General features: G+C 37.0%; 1 protein-coding gene across 1 annotated transcript in view; it reads left to right on the top strand.

Annotated features, from left to right (window-relative positions):
• LOC129948811 (UPF0047 protein YjbQ-like) overlaps positions 1 to 23354 on the top strand; it is an 86924-nt gene that overhangs the window by 46888 nt on the left and 16682 nt on the right. The gene's annotated exons all lie outside the window — the stretch shown is intronic.

The raw sequence follows: 23354 nt of genomic DNA, 5'->3' as shown, positions 1-23354 counted from the left end.
ATGTTTGAAAACCAAAAACTGTAAACATTTCTTTCATTTTTTTGATATTTTATTTTTTTCATGTGGCCTCATCCAAGTGACGCACTTTTACATACTGTTTTTAAGTAGCTCTTTAATTAATGTAGGAAAATTCCAACTGTTTTTTCTATTTAACCCCTTAATTTTATTACTTTTTTTAAAGAAAATATCTACCTACTCAAATGTAGTAAATTTTTATTGGTACGAAATTTCCAGCAGGTTTAAAGAACGAAAATCGGTTGAAAAATATGTGGCCTCATCCTAGTGATTGGCAGTGTAAGTTTAATAACGTCAATATGTCAGCTGATCGTGTTTTTTTATTGAACTGAATGTTGAACTTTGTCTTTTGTTCCAAGATTCCAAAATCCGAAGCGCTATTGTTGAGCTTAATAAAGCGTGCTTATCATACGGTGCCTTTGCCCATTTCCGTAATTATAAAACCACTGATAATGTTGCGTACCGAAAGAGACCACGAAAAGCACCAATTCACACAGATAGAAAAGTTGTCCACTTGTCCAAAGCAGATCCTTGAAGAAGTGCAGCAGTCATTCAGCGCGAAATAATGGACGATTCTGATATCCGCATATAAAAAAAAAACTGTTGTCCGTGGTTTGGTTGAAGCTGGACTTCATGGACGTATTTCACGTAAGAAACCAATAGTCACAAATGTTCAAAGGCAGCGGTGCATCCAGTTTGCCAAGAGACATGCCGATTGGACGGTGAATCGTTGGAAAGTGAGGCAGAAAGTACGTCTGACGTCCAAAATGTAAGGAGCTTGACCCAAAGTACATTTCACCGGTAGTCAAACATGGCGGTGTGGTTCAATCTGCGTTTGGGGATGTTTTTTTTGGAACGGCGGCGTGGTAGGTATCCATTCATCGTATTGACAAAGAAAAATATGTTGAGATACTGGAAAACATAATGCTAACGTGGGCTTAAGAAAATATTCCGGTCATTTGGTCTTTTCAATAAGACAATGATCCGAAGCGATCAAAATTCTATGTGAGTACTTGACTGGTCATCGTAGAGTCCGGATTTAAATCCTATAGAGCATCTATGGGATGAAGTCAAAAATGCCGTAAGCACTCGAAACATTCAAAATTTAGATACTTTATTCGAAAGAGTAAAAGTAGCCTGGTATGCGATTCCAGTTAAAAGATGCCAAGACCTAATCGAGTCAATGCAAAGACGATGTGCAACAGCTTGAAGCAGAGAGGATTTCCGACAAAACATTAACCTTTTTATATCACAAAACCCAACCCCAAATTTTTGTTTTCTTACTTTTTGTTTGACATTTTTCTAAGTTTCTCATTTGTTGGCTCAGCCAAATCAGACGTTTAAATATAAAAATAGTTTTAAAACAATATGTCCCTGTGATAATTTGAAAAATACGTTTATATTTGCCAAAAAATATTCCAAATTTTATGATCATAATAAATAAGTCAATATTTGAAGAATTGAATGAGAAAATGTATATTTTTATTTAAACACGGAATCGTTTCTAATTAGCTGTCAATGGCTGTATGTACATACATAAATCAAAGAGTAAGTATGTCATCACATTTGATTTGACAACTGATATTTTTTAATATCAGTTTTTTTTAATTTTTTTTTAATATCAGTTGTTAAATCAAATGTGGTGACATATATGTCAAATTCCAGGCAACCTTTTCTTCTAATATTAAGTAGCTTCCATGGGTTAAATAAATCAATTTTTTCCAGATCTATCAAAACACAATTTTTCCCTATTTTTGCATTCCATGAGGCAAAATAAATTGATTTATATTGTTATACTCCATAAGAATGCAATTTTTGACAGTAGGCAAGTAAGAGGTTACTCTTTTATGACGTCTAAACTTCACCAATACTTGTAAGGTTAAGCTGAAAGTTTATTTTCTACCTTGAAGCCTTGAAACGAAAATAATACCTATGCATATGTAATGTGTGTGGAAATTCCGAATGTCTCCCATTTTCTTTGTAGGATATCCATCCACCTACGCAATAAAAAACAATCTTAAAACTATGAGCTGAAATCATTAATGGATGTTTTTTTTTATTACAATGCTAATAACAAGAATTTGGAAAAAGATAAAACCCTGCTAACATAGACAAGAAGAAACATCAAAGGATTCAGCCTACGATAAGTTGCATTGCTGTTACAATAGCGTTTATGATTATATTTATGTATGTTTCCATTTTTTGTTGTTTTTGCTTTCCACTTTTTGTCGTCATCATCATCATCGTCGTCTGCCGGTTTTTTTTTGTGCTTCTGGTAAAAATGTGGGTAGCGTTTCTAAGTATATGAATTTGGAATTGAGTCAAGAGTATCAGCCTCCTTCCCGCCCTTTATGCTATAAAAATTGAATCATTCGAAATAAACCATCTTTTCGTTTTTGTTGGTTTTATTTTTCTGGCAGCATCTCAGGGAACGAAGGTTCAGTCTCGCATACATAGAAAATGCATTTTGTGACTTGTGCATTTTTTTTATCGGCATTTTCGTTATTATTGAATGAACGTCCCTGTAAAGCCAGTTATGATACAAAAATCAACTTCAGTCAAAAGAAAGTTAACCGAAATTAAAAAATTATCCTATGCTTCTTGCATAAAGAATATAAGATCGAGCTTCGAGGAAAATTAGAATAAAACTTAATTTCATGGGGTTTTCTATGGGCAAAATAAATCAATTGAATCTTGATTCAGATCTGTCAAAACGCAAAATAAATTAATTCGTTTTTGACTTAAGATCAATCTGCAGATCTGGATTTTTCAGCTGATTTACTCCTCCTTGCACAAATACTAATTAAATTTCAGGAAATGTTTAGCTGGGAATTTGACCGCTTTTCCGCACACGAAGTTACACAAATGCATTGACAAACAAAATGAAATAGATTTAATTGTGTTTCATGCGCCACCAAAAAAAATCAATTTTTGAAGAAAATCTGAATCTGATTGTGTACATTATTTTTTTTGGATCGTGAAATTACAGTTAAGGTCTAACGAATGAAAATATTATATTGACTTTGAAAGCGGCTTACTAAAAATCTTTTAAATGACTTCTAACGGGTCAATGATGTCGAATACTCAGCTCACATCGATTATTTTTTTTTTTATAATTAGCAAACATCAAAAGGGTTTTTTATACCTTTAATATGCCAAAGACACAGTGTGAGCATTAGGAACAGAAGGAAGGGTTGGATAGGAGGTGTCGGTGTACATTGGTTTTAAATTTCCGAACATTGCAATGACAGGGAAAGATAGAGCGTGGCAAGGCGTTCCACATTCGCGTAGTACGGCTAAAAAAAGAATCTCTGTACTGCATAGTACGGCCGAAGTTGGGCTCAAGGGTAAACTGATGGGCATTCCTAGAAGCGCGGGTATTACGGTTAAATTGTTTAAGGGGAGGAATGCAACTGGCTATTTCACTAGAGCATAGTCCGTTAAAATAACGGTAAAAAAGGGTGAGGCAAGAAACCTTACGTCGATTTTCGAGTGATGTAAACGAGTTGATGATGTTAATGTCAACAATCATTTTAAAAGCTCTTTTTTGAATACTGTCCAAGAGGCTTAAATAAGTTACTGGAGCAACAGCCCAGAGATGAGAGTTGTATTCAAGTTTCGGACGTATATAGGTTTTGTAGATTGTAGCCAGATCAGACGGAGAAAAAAATTTCTTGCAACGTCTCAAAAAACCTAGACATCTTGCGGCATTTTTGGCAACATCGCGTATGTGATCGCTCCACAAAAGGTGGTTGCTGATGCACATTCTAAAGATGTCAAGATTTTCCGTTTCGTTGATGCAAGTGCCACTCATAGATAGTGGCAAAGAGGGTTTTACTCGCTTTAACGATGCAAGACAGCATTGCGTTTTCGAAGCATTAATTTCCACACGATTTTTTATTCCCCATTGTACAATGCTGTGTAGGTCGGAATTTAATGAGCTAATCATATTTTGCCGCTGCAGTTCCACATCCGAAGAGGATGGTTGTGAGTCTGGAAACGAATATGAAAAGCTAAGAGTGCTATCGTCAGCGAAACAATGTATTGGATTAGAAGTATCAGACAGGAGATCATTTATAAAAATGAGGAAGAGGGTCGGAGACAAAACGGAGCCCTGGGGCACACCAGCGTTTATTTTATGAGTTTCAGACTTGAATCCGTCCAAAACAACTTGTATTGAACGGTTCGAGGGAAAATTTCTAATCCAACGAAGAATAGATTCGTTGATACCGAAAGCACGCATTCTCGATAAGAGAGCAAGATGCCAAACTTTATCAAATGCCTTTGAAATATCAAGTGCAATAATCTAACTTTCTCCAAAACGACGTAAAGATCCGTTCCACTGTTCGGTGAGATGAACCATGAGATCACCAGTAGACCTATTGCTACGAAAGCCGTATTGCCGGTCATTAAGAAGCTTCCGTTCCTAAAGATATTTCTTAAGCTGATAATTAATCAGCGTATCCATTACCTTAGAAAGAAGGGACGTTAGTGCTATCGGTCGGTAATTTGTGGGAGAAGAAGATTCGCCTTTTTTTGGGATTGTATGAGGTAGCAAACCATCACCCAAAGCAACTTTTCTGAAAACATTAATCTTTCAAATTATTAGTATCGAATCTGGCCAAAATAATGGTTCATTTTTCATAGTTGATACTTAAAGTAAGTGATGTTTGTTAAAAAGGCATTTATTACAAATTCTACTAGGTCAACTATTAATTTTCGTTCCGATACGTTAAGATTGTTAATCGGAATCGGATCAAATATTTATGAGGATTTATATGAAGAAAATAAATCAATTGATTTTTGATCAAGATGCATATATCAAAACACAAATTTCCTCTGTTTTTGCATTTCATGGGCAATATAAATTGATTTTTATTTTGATTTAGGATCAAATCTACCAATCTCGATTTAACGGCAGATTTACCCCTCTATGTATACTAACACTATTACAATGTTTAAAAGTGTTTATCTAGAAATTGTGAAGCTCTACCACACTTGTTAACACGTACACTAAGTTACTATAATGCTAATGACACAAAACAAAAAAAACAATTTCAATCGTGTTTCACGCGCAACGAAATCGTTGAAAGTGTTGAACTGTCAAATTAATTGATTTGCTTAAAAACAAGTTACTGTTTTTTTTTTGTCTTGGGACAAAACAGTGGATTTAAAATTATTACTCATCTCATATATTTCTTTGTTTTTTTTCGATTTAAAGTTATAAAAACATTTTTTTTTAAAGTTTGATAAACGTAGGTTGACAGATGAATCATTTGTAACAATTCTTAAATGATTCCAAAAATTCGAAGCAACAACACTTGAAATTTTATTTTTGACATACAACAATATTTAACAATTGTTCGAAAAAGAACAGACCCACGTGCTTGAGTAATGTCACAATTAGAAGACCAAATCGCTCTCACATCGGTAAGGTTTAGACAACATAAGAGAATTCGTTTGCAGTGAACGTCATTTTATACTTGGAACTTCACTAGCCTATACCTTCAGTTGAACACATTACTGTCTAAAAAAAAACTGCTCAGGAAAAGTACGAGTATAAGCCTATTACGAGGTGTGGCAATTAAAATCCGGAAATTTGGTTATAACTTAAAAAGTGGCAACACTTTAACATTTGTTATCATATGTCTAAGAAGGGGTATCTTCCTTTTAATTAGAGTTCAAAGTTGAAGTATATACCACGTTTGGTTTGCGTATTTTTTGCAAGTAACTTTTTTAGTGGCGTATTGAAAATGTGGGACGTACATTACAAGCAACGTGTTGTGATTCAATTTTTAGTGAAATCTGTCGAAAAACCCTCGGAAATCCTCCGAAAATTGCAGGTTGTCTATGGAGACGATAGTATGTCAAAAACGAGTGTGTTTGAATGGGGAAAGCGGTTCAACGAAGGGCGTGAATCGGTGGAAGAAGATCCACGTGAAGGAGCTCCCGTCACCTCTCGTACCGACGCGAATGTTGATCGTTTGCGTATGTTGATCTGATCACGTCTGCATTGTCTTACGAGTTGAACATCAACAAAGAAACGGTTCGCAAGAAGTTACACGAAAATTTGAACATGCGAAAGATCTGCGCAAAGATGCTGCCTAAAGTTCTTACCCATGAACAAAAACAAATGCGGAAATCGATTTGCGAGGATGTGTTATCTCGCATTTTGACGTTGCCTCACCCACCCTGTAGCCCCGATATTGCTCCCTGCGACTTTTTTCTATTCCCCAAGATGAAGTCGCACCTCAAGGGAACTCATCATGGCGGCGGGGCGTACAGAAGGTCCAAGAAACTCTAACCGTGGTGCTAAACGGGCTAACTTCTAAGAACTACCAAGCGTGCTTCCAATCATGGGAGAAACGTTGGAATCGTTGTGTAGAGTTAAAGGGAGATTATTGTGAAGGTCGATAGTAAAATTTTTCCTAAAACTTCATTTTCTTGTTTTTTATTGACAAATTCCCGGAACTTAATTGCCACACCTCGCATCAGTAATATTTTATATTTCAAAATCAACTCTTATGCAGAAAAAAATAAATGGAATTGTGGAAAATATAAATAGATCACAGAGTAAAAAAATTCAGTCTTCAGTTGAATGGCAGCACCTGATCAGGTAACCTTTTGTCATAAGTTGAATTAACTTTATTGTAAAGGAGATTTTTCTTGACTAACTTTCCAGTCAACTTTTCAATAAAATTAGACATATTCTGCACTCCAATTTGACAAATAGAATTTATAGTTATGGAGATTTTTCTTGACTAACTTTTCAATAAAGGTGCCTTAATTAGATGTCAGCTTTTTATATAGTTATGGTCCATCAGATTCTAGAAAGAAATTTGCCTTACCTTAAAGCCTTTTGCCGTCTGAACCTGTCCATTTATAAACAAATCCATAGGCTATCAACTTATCCTGCGCGCTCTTTTTTACATATTTTAAAATTAAATTTTTTTCTGCAAAATTTAGTGAAACAGTGTTTTCAATAATATTTCAAAAAATCGACTTTTTGAACACTTTTGAAATTGTCTTGTTATCGAAACAATTGAACAGAAAAAAAACTCTGGGGCAGATAGTTGCTTAAAGTAAAATATAACATTTTTTGCTTTTATGGCAAGAAATTAGAAGGGTGACAAAAACACCAAAGAATTTTTCAAAATGAAGAAAATTCGGTAGAGTGTATTCATGGGGAAGAAACTAGCCCATCAGCGTTAATATCATTAATACCTGAATAAAAAACTAACGTTTCTTCGCGATCTTTCCAGTCAATAATGAAAAATAATTTCATTCAAATGGCTGCTTCGGCTATCCATGCAGTAGCCTACAGGAAAGGTCGAATTTTTAAGCACATTGTCAATTTTGCGCAGCTGTATTTCAGCAATGATTTCACGAATATTGACCTTTAAAGCGTCAACTGTCTCTGGCTTGTCGGCGTAACATTTATCTTTAACGGCACCCCACCAATAATAGTCCAACGGTGTCAAATCGCAGCTCTGAGATGGCCAAACGACATAAGCTCTTCAGATGATAATGCGATCTTTAAAAGAAGGGCGCAAAAAATCGAGTGGAGCTTTGGCACGTAGCGACGCGACGTCTTGTTGAAACCAAATGTTGAAAATATCCTCCTCTTCAATTTTTGTGAACAAAAATTCATCCAACATGGCCTAAAAACGTCCACTGTTGGCTATAACGGCCACTAATTACTCATTCAGAAAAATGACCCAAATTTGCCTCCGGACCAAAAGCCGCACCAAACAGTGACTCGTTTTGGATCTATCGACTTTTCGATGTGTGCGTGGGGTTTTCTGTGCCCCAAATTCAATAATTTTGCTTGTTTACATAACCGCCAAAATCAAAATGAGCTTCATCTGAAAAGATGACTTTTTTGGCAAAATCAGGCAATATTTCCCAGCGTTGTTCAATACACAACCATTTTCGTTCAGCGGTAGGATAAAACTAATTATCTGTCAAATCAGACATGAGCTAAGTGTTACCATTCAAGAAATAAGCACTTAAAAATAAAATTTGGTGGTGCAACAGTCCGTTGAGAACTAGGGCCTAGTGACCTACAACTCTCAACCATTCCTGTGTGCGAGTACTGTTGTCAGAAATGGAGGGGACCTTCAGTTTTAAACCGAAACCGAACGGCAAATTTGAGAAAGCACTTTTGATGACAAGAATTACTCTTGGAAGATTTGTCAATTCCTCGCAAGAGGCAGTACCCGTGAAATAAACTTTAGATGGCATAGGCAGAGATCGAACGAATACCTCTGGTATGACAGTGCAACGCACTAACGATCATCCCACGGGTACCCCAAATAAGCACTAGTTAAAAAAAAAACGTTAGATATCAGACCCTTTAAATAAGCACTAGTTGAAAAAGAACGTTAGATGGGGGACCTTTTATATAAAACCAACGTCAAAAACACATAGAAAAATATTTGGTTTGTTCGGATTTACGGAAACGCCATTTTCTGCCCAGAAAAACGACTACTTGCCGAAAAAATAGTATAGTCGGTGTAATTGTTTTCAATTTACTCAAAAACTATATTATGTTTGTATACACTGCCGCTCATCTGAATAGGTTCAGAAATATTTTCACATCACTCTTGGCCTCTCTTCATATGAGCATCATTACGTACTTGTTTTTGGAGAAAAAAATGTGTCTTAAAGTTTACCGTTAATCTCCCACGATAGTAAGACTAAATGTATAAATAGAAACAAGCATTTTTTTTTGGCTCATCTGAATAGGTTCAACAGCAAAAATTACAGTTTGTGTTGAGTTGCGTGTTAATTTTAATCGAAATTTTATCTGTCAATAAAGTTAGTGTGTTTATTCTATTAGCGGTGAAAAGGGGTCGCGGAAAAAAAAGGCAAAATAAAAGCATTTCGGTAATCAGGACTAAACCAACGACTTATATCGAAGAAATTCAAAAGAAGACAACATTTAGTAGGCAGTCAAAAACCGGTGTCAATTGCACTTTAGCTACGGTATAACGCGTTATTAAAAGTGCTTCGCATTTAAAAAGGAAAACAAAAAAAAACACCACTTAACGAATCTAGAAAAGAAAATCGTCTCCAATTCTGTAAAAAATTAATGTCGTGAAAGTCAGAGTGGAAAAAGTAATTTTTTTTGTGGGCTATAACTATTACTTTTATGACCTTCGAAAAGGGGAGCACTATTTAAGTCGGCTGCATAGCTGTGAAGGCAGTGTAATGGTGTCTGGAGCTATTTTCTTCTACGGAGCCTTAAAGCTCCAATTTGTTACATCGAGAATGAATGCAAATTATTAAAAAGGTGTGTTAGAAAAGGCCTTCCGAAAGATTTCTGATCTCTTTGCACCAATATCGTGGACATTCCAACATGATAATGCCCCTACCCATACAGCGAGGACAGTAAGGCAGTGTATAGAGAGCCAAAATGTGGAGATGCTGGTGTGGCCCCCATAATCCCCTGACCTTAACATAATAGAGAATGTGTTGGGACTTCTCTTAGGTAAAGTATAAGAGTCAGGGAGGCAGTTCAAAGACAAAAAGTCATTAATCGCAACCATTAAAAAAGCCTGGTCAGAAATTTCCCTTCAATACCTGGAAAAATTGTATAGTTCCATTCCGAATCGAATTTACGAGAATTTATATTAAAAAGAGGTGGCAACACTCATTATTAACTATTGTTAAATAATCATACAATACAAAAGGGTTTAATAACTCAAGGAGTTCAAATAAATTGTTTTGTTTTAATCCATTTCATCCGTTGAATCTATTCAGATGAGCCAAAAAAATGCTTGTTTTTATGATAACATTTAGTCTAGCTACCGTGGGAGAATAACGGTTAGATTTAAGACAAATTTATTTTTCCCAAAAGAAGCACATAATGATATTCTTTCATTATATGTATAAAAAAGATGTGTGTGGTGAAAATATTTGTGAACCTATTCAGATGAGCGGCAGTGTATATTTGGCTTTTTGGTAAAACTGTAGAACATGGTTGCATTAAAAAATTGTTCTACAGGGTAACAAATACCAATAAGCGAAATAGCTTTTTTTTTTGTTAATTGTTTATTTGTGTTCCCTTAAAGTCTAGGTTAGGTTAGGTTAACGTGGCTGCGGATTTAGAATCCACACACTTAGGCCAAGAGAAAGGCCCATTGTGATACCACATGAATCTAGAGAATTACTTCTAACTAGTAGAACCATTTTGAGCTTTTTATAAAGCGAAGAAGATATTTAATATCCTTTTTAGCTAGTTCGCTGGGATTATCAAAAGAGTAGTCCCCCAGATGAAGTTTGCGTTTGATTGAAAGAGCAGGGCAGGTGCATAAGAGATGAGAGATTATTTCCTCTTCTTCTTCGTCCATGCAGCTCCTACAGAAGTCATTTGAGGCTACGCCAAGTCGTATTGCGTGTCTGCCTATAAGACAGTGTCCTGTAAGGACACCTATTAGGGAGCTAATATGAAGTCTGCTTTGAGATAACAAGTCTTTAGAGCGCTTTAGGTCCAGTGAAGGCCATATGAGTTTTGTGGCTGCGCATGTTGGTAAGCTGTGCCACCTAGAATTTGCTATCGCAAAAGCTGTTTCTTTTAGCATAAGTTTACATGTAGCTATCGGTATACCTATCTAATCCATTTAAGGTGAAATAGGCATGACGGTTCCATTTTTAGCAGCTTCATCGGCTCTACAATTTCCCTTGATGTCTCTGTGGCCCGGCACCCAACATAGGGGAATGTTAAATTGATGCGCCATCTCCATAAGAGACGATCGAAAATCAAGGGTTGTTTGAGATTTGGTTGAAACACCGTCAAAAGATTTAATAGCAGTCTGACTGTCAAAGAAGATGCGGATATCAGAATTTGATATCACGTTTTCTCTTAGCCAGAAGAGAACCTCTTTGATCGCTAAAATTTCAACTTGGAAGACGCTACAATGATTAGGAAGGCGGAATGAGATGCTTAGATTAAGCTTAATCTGTATAAAAATGAATACTTTTGTTATCCAGGAGTTTTTTGTCTTCCCATTCATCTCTGGATGAAATAGATACCTGGAAGTTTTTTTCCAAATAGGGGCTTAGGAATAGTGTAGTCTATGTACTTTGGTATAGAACCAAAGAGGTTCCCAATGATGGAGTGCCCCATATTGTTGTTGGTCCATTGAGATAAGGCGTTGAGTCTTATAGCTGTACTCGCTGCAACTTGTTTGCTGAAGATGTCAAGGGGTGTCAGATGGAGGAGAGTGTCTAACGCTGCTGAGGGTGTGGTTTTCAATGCCCTGTTTATGCAGAGACATGCAGTGCTTTGGACTCTGCTGAGTTTGTCGTAGTATGTGACTTTCTCCAGTGCATTCCACCATACTGCAACCCCGTACATAGATATTGGTCGGATGACCGATGTGTATAGCCAGTAGGTTATGCGAGGTTGAAAACCCCATTTGCTTCCTATAGCTTCCTTGCAAAGGAAAAGAGCTGCTGTAGCTTTTTTAGCTCTTTCCTGTATATTGGATTTCCAACTCAATTTTTTGTCCAATATCAGAGCAAGGTATTTGGCTTCATTGGTACAAATTAGTGGTATACCTTTTATTGAAGGAGGTACAATTACTGGGATCTTGTATTTCCGTGTGAAAAGGACGAGGTCTGTTTTTTGAGGATTAATACTAAGTCCGCAGTGATCAGCCCATCTAGTGAGCATATTGAGTGCATTTTGGAGGAGGTCTCTCATTGTATTAGGATGTTCTCCTGTGACAGCGATAGCAACATCATCGGCATACGCAACCACTCTGTAGCCATCCCTCTCAAGGGATATTAGTAGTTGGTTAACCACTATGTTCCACAGGAGAGGGAACAGAACACCACCTTGCGGAGTGCCTCTACTGACAGGCCTTTTTGTGCAAAAAACTCCCAAACTGGAGTTGATGGTCCTGCTTTTTAGCATTAGATTAATTTTAAGGTCGTCATAGCAGAAGTGATAGCAGATGTGTCAACGTTGTTGAAAGCGCCCTCAATATCCAAGAAGGCCACCATAGTGTATTCCTTTTTATCTAGGGAGTATTCGATAGTTCTTACCAGAGTGTGCAAGGCTGTTTCTACCGATTTCCCTTTGCAGTAAGCATGCTGAGACATTGATAGTCTCTTCTCAATGTTGTTACGTATATGGATATCGATCAATCGTTCCAGAGTTTTGAGAATGAAAGATGATAGGCTAATAGGTCTTAGGTCCTTAGGGTTGACATGCGAGCATTTGCCCGCCTTGGGAATGAAAACTACCTTTACATCTCTCCAGCGCCCTTAAAGTCTAACAATTTGTATCTTAGTTAAATAAACTTAAAAAACTATTACATTATTTTTTTTCCTTTTAATTTATTAGTACGTGACCTAGAGTTCTCAGTACCTACTTATTTATTAATTAATTAATTATTATTTACATTAGTATTGTTGTTAACTGTGTCTGTGTTTTTTGTTTTTCATGTTAAAGGAAAATAGGATTTAAACAATTTTGAAATCTTTAGTTTTTTATTTTTTCTTAAAACTAAAGGGTGTCCCAAAATTAACGCAAGATTTGAATTAAATAGAAAACGCCGCGCCGTTTTTAGTCTTTTGATAGTTATATTTTTATTGACTCGTAAAGTACATAGGATAGGGTTATGTATGGAATAACACATCGGACAAATGGCCTCCACGGCTTTGCATGCACATGCGCACTCTTTTGTTGAAATTTTCCATGACCATTCTGCATAAATGTGGCTGAATTCCGTTGATGCAGCGTTGAATCTCCTCCTTTAATGCACGGGTGGTTGTGGGCTTGTTGCCATAGACTTGTGATTTCAAATAACCCCATAAAAAGAAGTCAATATCATTCAATTTTGGCAGAAAGAACTGTGTGATCATGTCGCGATATCGAGCACCAGTAACATTCACTGCTTGACCAGCATCATTTTCAAAAAAGTATGGCCCACGACGTCGAATTGAGGTTCCTGGATTGTCAGCAACACTCTCACGCACTGCTTCGACATTCACATTTGAACGGCTTGTTTTTGGACGACCAGTGTGTTTGGCTTTGGCGTCTCCAACGGATCCAGTCTCCATGAATTTTTCAATTAATCTCTTCACAGTTGACGAAGTTAAAACACTATTCCGACCATATTTTGTATGAAATTTTCGAACTGCAGCCGCCAAGCTTTCACTATTTTGAAATATTCTTTAATAATGAAGACACGTTGTTCTATCGTGTAACGCTCCATTTTCAATAACCCTATACTGTTAGCTGTCAAATTGCTTTTTTTTCAGAGTTGCCAACACTTCACCGCACAAATGGCGGTAAATACAAATCTTGCGTTAACTTTGGGACACCCTTTAGTTTTTAAAAATACTTTAAAAACTAACTAACTTAAAAGGTGTCCTGGTATATGGTCTCTAACCTCTCGAGATATAAGCAATATAGACAATTGTTTCCAATTATCTAGCTTGCCCCCTCGACTGATCTGAAACCATAACGTTCGAAAATTTGTTCATCTCTTTGAGGTATGCTTCGCAGTATCTATGGTCTGTATTTCCACTTATTAATTCAGAAGGTTCATATAGTATTCTTTTATCTGTAGCTCTTCTTGCCATATGGTATATTATTGGTACGTTCATTGAGATGGACAAATAGCCATGTGCATCCAGAAACAAGAAAGCCTCAGGAGGTATAAATCCGCTCGTAAGTGTGTTTTTGAAGTATTCGGGGTTAAAATAGAATAACCCAGAAACAAGATCGTTCTCAATAACGTTTACCGAGCTCTTAAAATGATTCCTCACAAGGTTAAGCATGACATTGTCAATTCTGGACAAACTGGAAGCATCCAAAAGTTTCTTGTTCGAAACGTAATGTCGAAAGTCAGAATGCCTGCTTCTGTACATTTGCATGCAAGTTCTAAGACATTTTCTCTCGAACATGCGAAGCGAAACGGATTAATATTCCACCATACTGCTTTAGCGTAAGTCAGAATTGGACGTATAAATGCTTGATAGCAAATAATCTTCAAATCCGATCTCAGATAGTTGGAGAAGAAAAGGCGTTTAAGCGACATAAATGCCGCTCTTGCCTTTTGCAATTGATTGTTTATGTGATCATGATAGTATACAAATTTGTCCAAATGAACACCCAGGTACTTCACAACAGTCTTAGATTCGATGGGGAGACCCTCCGAGTTTATTATTTGTAGGTTTTTCCAATTTCGTCTCAAATCGGAATTTCCGCGTCTTATTGGGCTGCGAAACAGTATGGTTTTACACTTAGTGTTGCTTATTTTAAGCTTCCACTCCGAGCAGAATGATTGCAGCTTATCAAATTTTCTTTGCAGTTCTGTTTGAATATCTGCAATTCTTGATCCAGTTGCATACAAAGTGGTATCGTCAGCAAACGCTATCGAGTCATCGATTTCAATTAATATTTCAGAAACATATAAACTAAACAAGTGAGGTGCCGACACAGTGCCCTGTGGCAAACCATTGGTGATACTAAAAATCTTGGTTGAAGTGTTTTGTCTATCGGTTATAACAAATTTCTTATTTTCCACAATAGATATTTTTTTTTGACAGGAAGAAATCTTCAAAAGACACTTGGCAGTATTCCACACCAAATAGTGTGGGACTCTTAACCACTAAAACCACATCTTCATCAGAACCAATCTTGAAGGATCGACTTTCGATTTTTCTTTCTTAATTTTGTACAATCACTTTGGGGGAAGTTTAAACTTTTAATACTTTCCCATGTTTTTTAGACTATAAGCTCATGAGGCTTGGTTCTTCTTAATCTCCGAACATGGTTTCTTATATTCAAGACGGACTCCATTTCAGAATTAGTATGACTTTGCAGTCTCTGGTTGTGCGATACAGCGTATTTTTTACCAACTTCTGTAACCATTTCTATTTGTAAGTCACGATGTAGATCGGTATTTCTTATGTACCAAGGTGGATTAATTATTCCACGAAGGATTTTGTTTTGGAATTTTGGGGTGATTTCGGTATTTGTTTTCTTTGTACAGCCCCATAATTGGATTCCATAGGCCCAAACAACCTTTAGTACTTGATTATAAAGCATTATTTTGTTTTAAATTGATAAATCAGAGTTGTTACCAAATAACCAGTACATTTTTCTATATTTCAAGTTTAGTTCTTCTCTTTTCTTTTTGACGTGCTCTTTCCACTTAAGCTTTGCATCCAAAGTCATTCCAAGGTATTTGGCCGTATTGGCGTAAGGTACAGCTTGATTATTAATGAATATTGAAATATTGGAATATTGTTTATCTTTTTATTTGTAAAGTTTATATGTGAAGATTTTGTTTCATTGAGTTTGATACGCCATTTTTCGGTCCAAGCTCTCACTGTGTCGACGGCATTTTGTAGTTTTACTGCTGCCTTAGAGACACATTTGTCGGGTACCAAAATTGCGGTATCATCTGAAAAAGTAGCCATTATGGTATGATTACAAACTGGAATATCCCTTGTGTATAGTAAATACAAGGTAGGACCTAGTACACTTCCTTGTGGTACACCGGCTTCTATTTTCTTCAATTCCGAGTATTCTAAACAATCGGTCTGAAATGTACGATTTTAATATTTCAAAGTGCTGCCTGGGAAGATCCCTTTGCAGTTTGTACTCAAGTCCCTCATGCCTTGTCAAAAGCTTGAGCAACATCTAAGAAAATAGCTGAACATACTTGTTTCTCTTCAAATGCTTTTTCTTTTACATCCGATATTCTATGAACTTGGTCTATCGTGAAATGTTTATTCCTAAAGCCAAACTGATGGTTTGGGATTAACCTTCTTTCTTCTATGATTTTGCTAAGTCTCTTCAGAAGCAGTTTTTCAAAAACTTTTGCCATAATTGGTATATAAGCGTTATTGGTTTGTAAGCCGTCAATTCTGTAGGTGGTTTACCTTGCTTTGGTATGACAATTACTTCAGCAATTTTCCAATGGTGCAGGACATACCGGTGCTTAAAGCATGCATTTATTATATATTGGAGTTTTACGAAGGCTTTCAATGGCTTTTCTTTCATAACCTGAGCAGTAATTAGATCGTAACCCGGTGATTTTTTATTTGGTAGTTTATGTAAACACATACTTTTTATTTCTTTAAGTCTTACAATTGGTATTTCACTTTCATCTATCTTATCAACAAACTGTAAGCTATTTTCAGCCGCGTTTGATGAGTATCGCTTAAAAATATTTGCAAGATGTTCAGCGAAAAGGTCAGCTTTTTGTTTCGGGTTACCGATGCATTTCTCATCTTGAGATTTCAAGGGCGAGTTTTGTAACTGCGGTCTTTTCAGGCGCTTGGCTGATTTCCATAGCAAAAAATCGGTTGAATTCCTGAGGAATGTATTGAGTGAATCATTTCTGAATTTGTAAATTTGTTTTTTAAGATTGTTGCTTATACGGTTAAACGTTGTTTTATCATCTGGAAATCTAGTATTTTGCCATTTTCTTCGAGCTCTTCTTTTCTCTGTTATCAACTCTCTTATCTCTAAAGGATATTTTATTTCACATTGTCTTCTATTAGACAATGTTGGAGTACTTTCTTCAGCGGCCTGTTGCAAATCAGCAATAAATTGTTCCACTTCATGGTAAATTTGCTCGATTGTATCCATGAGAGATCTTAAATTTATAAAACTTAAAAGCCTTTCTCTAAAATCATTCCAGTTTGTTTTCTTATTTACAAGCTTTGCATTACTTTTTTCTAGTACTTCCGATTTACTTAGTGATAGAATCACTGGAGTATGATCTGATGACAGGTCATAATTACCTTCGACACTGTGATTTCGTTTGATTCCTTTAGCTACGAAAAAGTCAATAAGGTCTGGTATTTTGTTAGTATCGGAAGGCCAGTAAGTTGGCGACCTGGAGGAATAGAATTCGCAATTGTATTTACAGCCTGCTTGGAAATTTTTTTTGCCTTTTGTTGATATAAGTCTTGAACCCCAATAGGTGTGTTTCGCATTGAAGTCTTCACCAACAAGAAAGTTATGCTCAAGAATATTAAATAGATCTGTATAGTCATCTTCTGTCGGGGAACGCCTTGGTGGGCAGTATATAGCTGCTATCTTAAACTCTTTCTTTCTCATACCAATACTAATAGTTGTTACTTGCATATTTTCACTAGTAAACTTGGTTACTTCTTAATATTTTAAGCTTTCTTTTATAAGAATCGCCGATCCACCTCATGAATAGTTTTCTATTACATTATCTAGACTTTTGTTGATAACAAAAATTTTACTGTTTTGAATTAACAGGGCCTGATTCGATTCTTGTCGCTACTAAGGCATAACACTAGTAGTGGCGTGTATCGAATAGCATTCTGTGGTTCAACTCAGTAATATTTTTCTCATAGTCTTCGTCTGTTTTGGTTTTTGTGTTTCTTTTATTTGCAATGACTGGAAATTTCAGGGTAGATTATTATAATATTTGTGGGCTTAGATCGAATTTTCTTTCTGTGTACTCCCATACCGCTTTAAACAGGCCAGCTGTATTGGCACTAAGTGAAACCCAAGTGGGTGAGGATTCCGATCCCACTGAATTCTTTATTCAAGGGTATAACTTGGTGCCATTATTATTTTCCCACCATGGTCTCGCCATATACATTAGGAATGATGTTGCTTATAACAAGCAAATCATTCACTATTGCTTCCTTTATCGAAGCCCAAATCTAGACAGAGTATCAACTTCTCGTGTATTTGATGCTTTGTCTGATTCCATCCAAAGAATTGTTTCGTTTTATCCTCGCACTGAAATCGTTGTTACGGGCGATTTCAATGTACACAATTCTTCATGGCTTCAACATTCGGGCCAGTCCACACCAGAAGGAGTGTGTGCTGAGATCTTAGCTGAGTTAAACCACCTAACTCAGCTGGTCAACGAGCCCACTCGAATATCGGACGTGGTAGGTCGAGCAGAAAACACTCTTGACTTGTTTCTTACCTCTCACCCTGGTAATACGCTATTAGTGTTCTATCTCCTCTAGGCACATCTGACCATTTTGTCATATCAGCCAATTTCACGTGTAAAAACTCTCCAGTTAAAGAAAGAGCTCCTAAGAGAACCGTTTGGCAATACGAGAAAGCCTACTGGGACCTTCTCAATAATTACTTCAGGATCTTTATCTGGTCACTATGCTTCCTCGATAGTGACGTTGACGCCAGCGCTGATATGATCACAAGTTTGATTCTCCTGGGAATGAGAACTTTTATCCCGAATACGGTTAAAAGCATCAGACCTAAGGAAAACGCATGGTTCGATGCGAGCTGTAAAGAGGTTATTAGGGTTAAGAAGGTAAGTTTCCGTTGTTTTAAAGCCAATCCAACTGAGGAAAACCGGAATAAGTTCAAGCAAGCCAGGAAGGCCTGCAACGCCCATATTCGACGGACCAAATTTTTACATGACCAAAAATTACGGCAAAAAATACTGCAATGTCCCAAAGGCAGTACAAATTTTTGGTCATTTGTAAAAAATATGAGGAATTCTTCCTCTTCCTCGGTTCCTACGCTCGTTGTGAATGACACTCCATTTGTTAGCTCTTTAGAGAAAGCAAATCTCTTTGCTAGGCAGTTCACCGCTGTGTAGCGAGTACTGTAGCGAGAGTCCTAAAAGATCTTAACATACACAAATCTGCTGGTCCGGATGGTATCCCCGTTATTGTTCTGAAGAGGTGTTCTTCATCGCTGGCAAAACCACTGCGTAAGCTTTTTCATCTGTCCTACTCCTCAGGTCTCGTTCCGAGCGGATGGAAAACCGCATTTGTCCAGCCTATTCCCAAAAAAGGCGAATCTTCCTCACCGTCTAATTATCGACCGATTGCACTTACGTCCCTTCTTTCCAAGGTCATGGAAACGCTGATTAATTATCAGCTCAAGAAATATCTTGAAGAACGGAAGCTTCTTAATGACCGACAGTATGGCGTTCGTAGCAATAGGTCCACTGGTGATCTCATGGTTCATCTCACCGAACAGTGGAACAAATCTTTACATAGTTTTGGAGAAAGCAAGATTATTGCACTAGATATTTCAAAAGCATTTGATAGGGTTTGGCATCAGGCTCTCCTATCGAAAATACGTGCTTTCGGTTTGCATGAATCTCTCTTTCATTGGATTAGTAATTACCTTTCGAATCGTTCAATACAAGTTGTTTTGGACGGATTCAAGTCTGAAAACCACAAAATAAATGCTGGTGTGCCCCAGGGCTCTGTTCTATATCCAACACTCTTTCTCATTTTTATTAATGATCTCCTGTCTGCAACATCTAATCCAATACATTGTTTCGCTGACGATAGTACTCTTAGCTTTTCATATTCGTTTTCAGATTCACACCCCTCTTCTTCGGATGTGGAACTGCAACGACAAAATATGATAAGCTCATTAAATTCCGACCTAAACAGCATTGTACAATGGGGAATAAGAAACCGCGTGGAATTTAATGCTTCGAAAACGCAATGCTGTCTTGTATCGTTAAAGCGAAATATAACCCCACTGCCATTATCCATAAATGGCACTTGCATCGAGAAACCTGATCATCTCGATATTCTCGATATCACCAACCACCTTTTGTGGAACGATCACATACGCGATGTCGCCAAAAATGCCGCAAGATGTTTGGGTTTTCTAAGGCGATGCAAGAAGTTTTTCTCCCCCTCTGATCTGGCTGTTATTTACAAGACTTATAAACGTCCAAAGCTTGAGTATAACTCCCATATCTGGGCTGGTGCTCCTGCAACTTACTTAAGCCTCTTGGATAGTATTGAACGTAGAGCATTTGGATTGATTGGTGATATTACCATCATAAGATCATTTACGTCACTTGAACATCGTCGAAATGTTTCTTGTCTCACGCTTTTTTACCGTTATTTTAATGGTTTATGCTCTAGAGAAATAGCCAGCTGCATTCCTCCCCTTAAACAGCTCAACCGTAATACTCGCGCTTCTAGGAATGCTCATCAATATACCCTCGAGCCTATCTTCGGTCGTACTGTTAAGTACAGAGATTCGTTCTTTAGCCGTACTATGCGAATGTGGAATGCCTTGCCACACTCTGTCTTTCCCAGCTATTGCAATATTCAGGAATTCAAAACCAATGTGCACCGACATCTCCTTTCAACACCTCTCTCCCTTTCCTAGTGCTCACACTGTGTCTACATAATTAAGGGTAATATATCCCCTTGAGTGTGCGCTTATTATAAAAAAAAAAAAGACTTTGCCCATTGCAGAAATGAGTTTCGGACACTAGGCAAATATCGATATGTTCTAGATCTAAAAAGATTTTTAATTCGGATGAATGTTGTATAAGACCGTTTGCATTCCATGTAGCGATTTTAAGTGTTCTGTACACCATTGTTTTTTAACAGCGACTTTTTCGCTTAGCTGTTTGATATTCAAATATTGTTTATCAATTCTTTGAAGAATAAGTTGTAGCATTTCTTTTATGGAAGTCTCTTCATTCTTCCGCACATTTTTAACAATCTGAGAATAGGCTTTCTTTTCATAGCTTTTACTTTGAACAGCCTTTTTAGGCGGTTCCTTCTTAGTATTGTTTTCAGCAGTTAAATCGGTATTTACTGTGTTTCTGGGTTTGTCTCTAGTAGATGTATTATTGCTTCTGAACTCTTGGAATTTTTTGGCAACTGGGCAGACTCTATAGCTTGCTTTCTGATCTTTGCTCATAGAACAATTTTTAATTGCATGATTTCCTTCGCACTTTACACAAGCAAACTCTCGGTTGCAGTATTTTTGGGTATGACCAAAAGCTTGGCAACGTTTGCACTCGGGACAACTTTAGATTTTCGGAGTGGTTCAATTTTAACAGCTATGCTTACTTTATAAATCTCCTCGAGACTTTGTTTGCTGTCAAAAGTAAGCATGAATAAAGGCAGTAACCTCTTACTTGTCATCGATTCTCCAGAGGAGTTTTTAATTGTCTCATTCTAAAATAGATTGACTGCATGAAGGGCTTGGAAGCCTTTTTGTACTACTTCCTCGGGAGAGCACGAGGAATGAAGACCTCTGGCTACTACTTTTATTGAACTTGTAGCATTATTCTCATATAAGTGCCATTGTATTTGGTGTTTGCTCAGTTCTTCAGTGACAGAACTATACTCGTCTTCTTCTTCTTTCCAGTTGTCTTTGTTGTACGATGTGTATTTGCAAGCTTATTTAGTAGATTTTTCTATTATTTTCTTAAGATCTCCAAAAATTGCAAATCCTGAGATCATAATTGGTGGTGGTGTGATGTTTTTGCTGCCTCTTGCGTGAGATATTGATTTAGCAACATCTACCACATTATTCGCTTCTTTAGTTCCTGGAATAAACTCTATGTTATTTTCGGTTTTAGATCTTTTCTGATTTCTTGAACGAGTCTCGGCACTACGTTTACATTTCTTTGTGGTATGCTTAGATATTAAGTGAGCGAAAAAGCGATTATTAATTAGTGAAACATCATAAGCAAGTAACAAACAATTTAGAACTACCGCATTTAACGCCTAAAAGTAGAACCTTTGCAAACTTAACTTAAGGTAACCAAGATTCATAAAATGTGAATTTATTTCCCTGCTGGTTTTAGTTTTTAAATTTCAATTGTAATATTTTTGTATATCATCTCTGCTTAAAACCTCTTTTTTACTCAACAACCCAACTTTGCTCTTGGTTTTTTGTTTTTGTTTGATTCAGTCTTTGCTCAATGTAGATGTCCCTCGAACTTTTTTTATAGTCGGGCGACGCCGGCCGCCACCGCCGCCGCGCCGTTCCATAGTCGCCGCCTGCAGGCGCTTCCATATCTTTTGGCTGTCGTCGTCTTCATCGTCGTCGTCGGTGAGTCTACTGCACCGCATCAGCATAGCCATAGCGTAATCCTCACCCTCACCTCTCTATTGTCGTCAATATATTTATGAATTTTATAAATCTTTCACTTGATGATGAGCAATAAAATTATGTAATCCTGTTCACATGTAGGCAAGGCATTGCATATACCAACAAAAATGATACACAACAGCAGCAAGCAACGAACTTCTGAAAGGATGAACAGAACACAGCAACAACAACAACAACAGCAAAAAGTCTGAAATAAATGATGAAAAACCCAATAAGTGTGCAATATGTGCCTATAACGACCCAATATACAATGCTCACTTGAAAAGTAGGTTCTTTTGTTCATACAAAGCTCGATGATGGAACGAAGGACATTGTATTAATTACAATGTTCATTCACTGGCCCGTCCTTCCCTTCAGATTCGTCACATTTACCTCCTTTAGCACACCACCACACCGCACCACATTAAAGAGTGTCTTGTTGTTTTAAGAACTTACTTAACTAAGCAACCTTATTATGCTCAATTTTTATAAGATTAAAGTACACACATATGTGTACGGAGGAGCGTACGCCCACGCTTAAACTCAAGAGTCACCAATCTTTAACGAGAAAGCATAATAATCAAAAACTGAAACAACGAACAATGTATGAAATGATTATTTGAGCACATCTACAAACATTACAAGAAAAAAGGGTATTGCTGCTTTGCTGTCCTTTTTGTCCTCCTCTTTGAAGTTGAACACTGAAATCAGGAATTAAGAATTAAAACAAAAAGAAAATTTGCATCCTTTTTTTTGTTTTTGTTTAATTTTTCACCGGAAAAGAGCATCCTTAGGTTGTTGCCATCAGTGTGTATGGTGTATGTGTGTTTCATTAAAATGGGGATTTTCCTCGTAGTTTAAGGTTTTAATGAAAAATATTTTATTTTTAGTTTTTGATTTGAAGTAATTTTTTGTAGTGGATTGTGGGGAAAGTATGAAAGGATTTCCTTTGTTTTTATTTCATTGAAAAATGTGCCAAAACTAATTCCAATCTTAGGGTATTTGAAGATAAAGATGGGACAGATTTGTCGTGCTAATAATTCTGTGTTGCTTGCTTTGTTCGATTCTATATCCAGTTTTAAGTTTTAGCGACTTACACAGATAGTAACCGTAGCGTGATAATTAGTGCATAGGATCGACCATCATGCCAGAAGTCTTGGGTTCAATCTCTTTCTGTGCCTCTTAAAGTTTATGGCACGGGTACTGGCTCTTGCGAGGAATTGACAAAATGTCATGTGATTTCTCAAATATATCGGGCGAATTCGTTATACTGTCACCTCTATCCATCCCAGCAGCACTTCGTTTTACCCTCTCCGCCTCACTTGATGTTCTGTTCCATCTAATACCGCTGGCCATTTTCAGCAAGCAAAGGGCCGCTTATACAGCCATACGACTTCAAGCCTCCTCTCTGTGGATCAATAATGGAATTGACCACACCACTATTTTGAATTCGTTCAGAACTATAAACAGTAATATT

This window comes from Eupeodes corollae, chromosome 3 (assembly GCF_945859685.1).
Source record: "Eupeodes corollae chromosome 3, idEupCoro1.1, whole genome shotgun sequence".
NCBI classification, from domain to species: Eukaryota; Metazoa; Arthropoda; class Insecta; order Diptera; family Syrphidae; genus Eupeodes; species Eupeodes corollae.
Note: the sequence above shows the minus strand (reverse complement) of the source record. Positions and strands in the feature narration are given on the sequence as shown.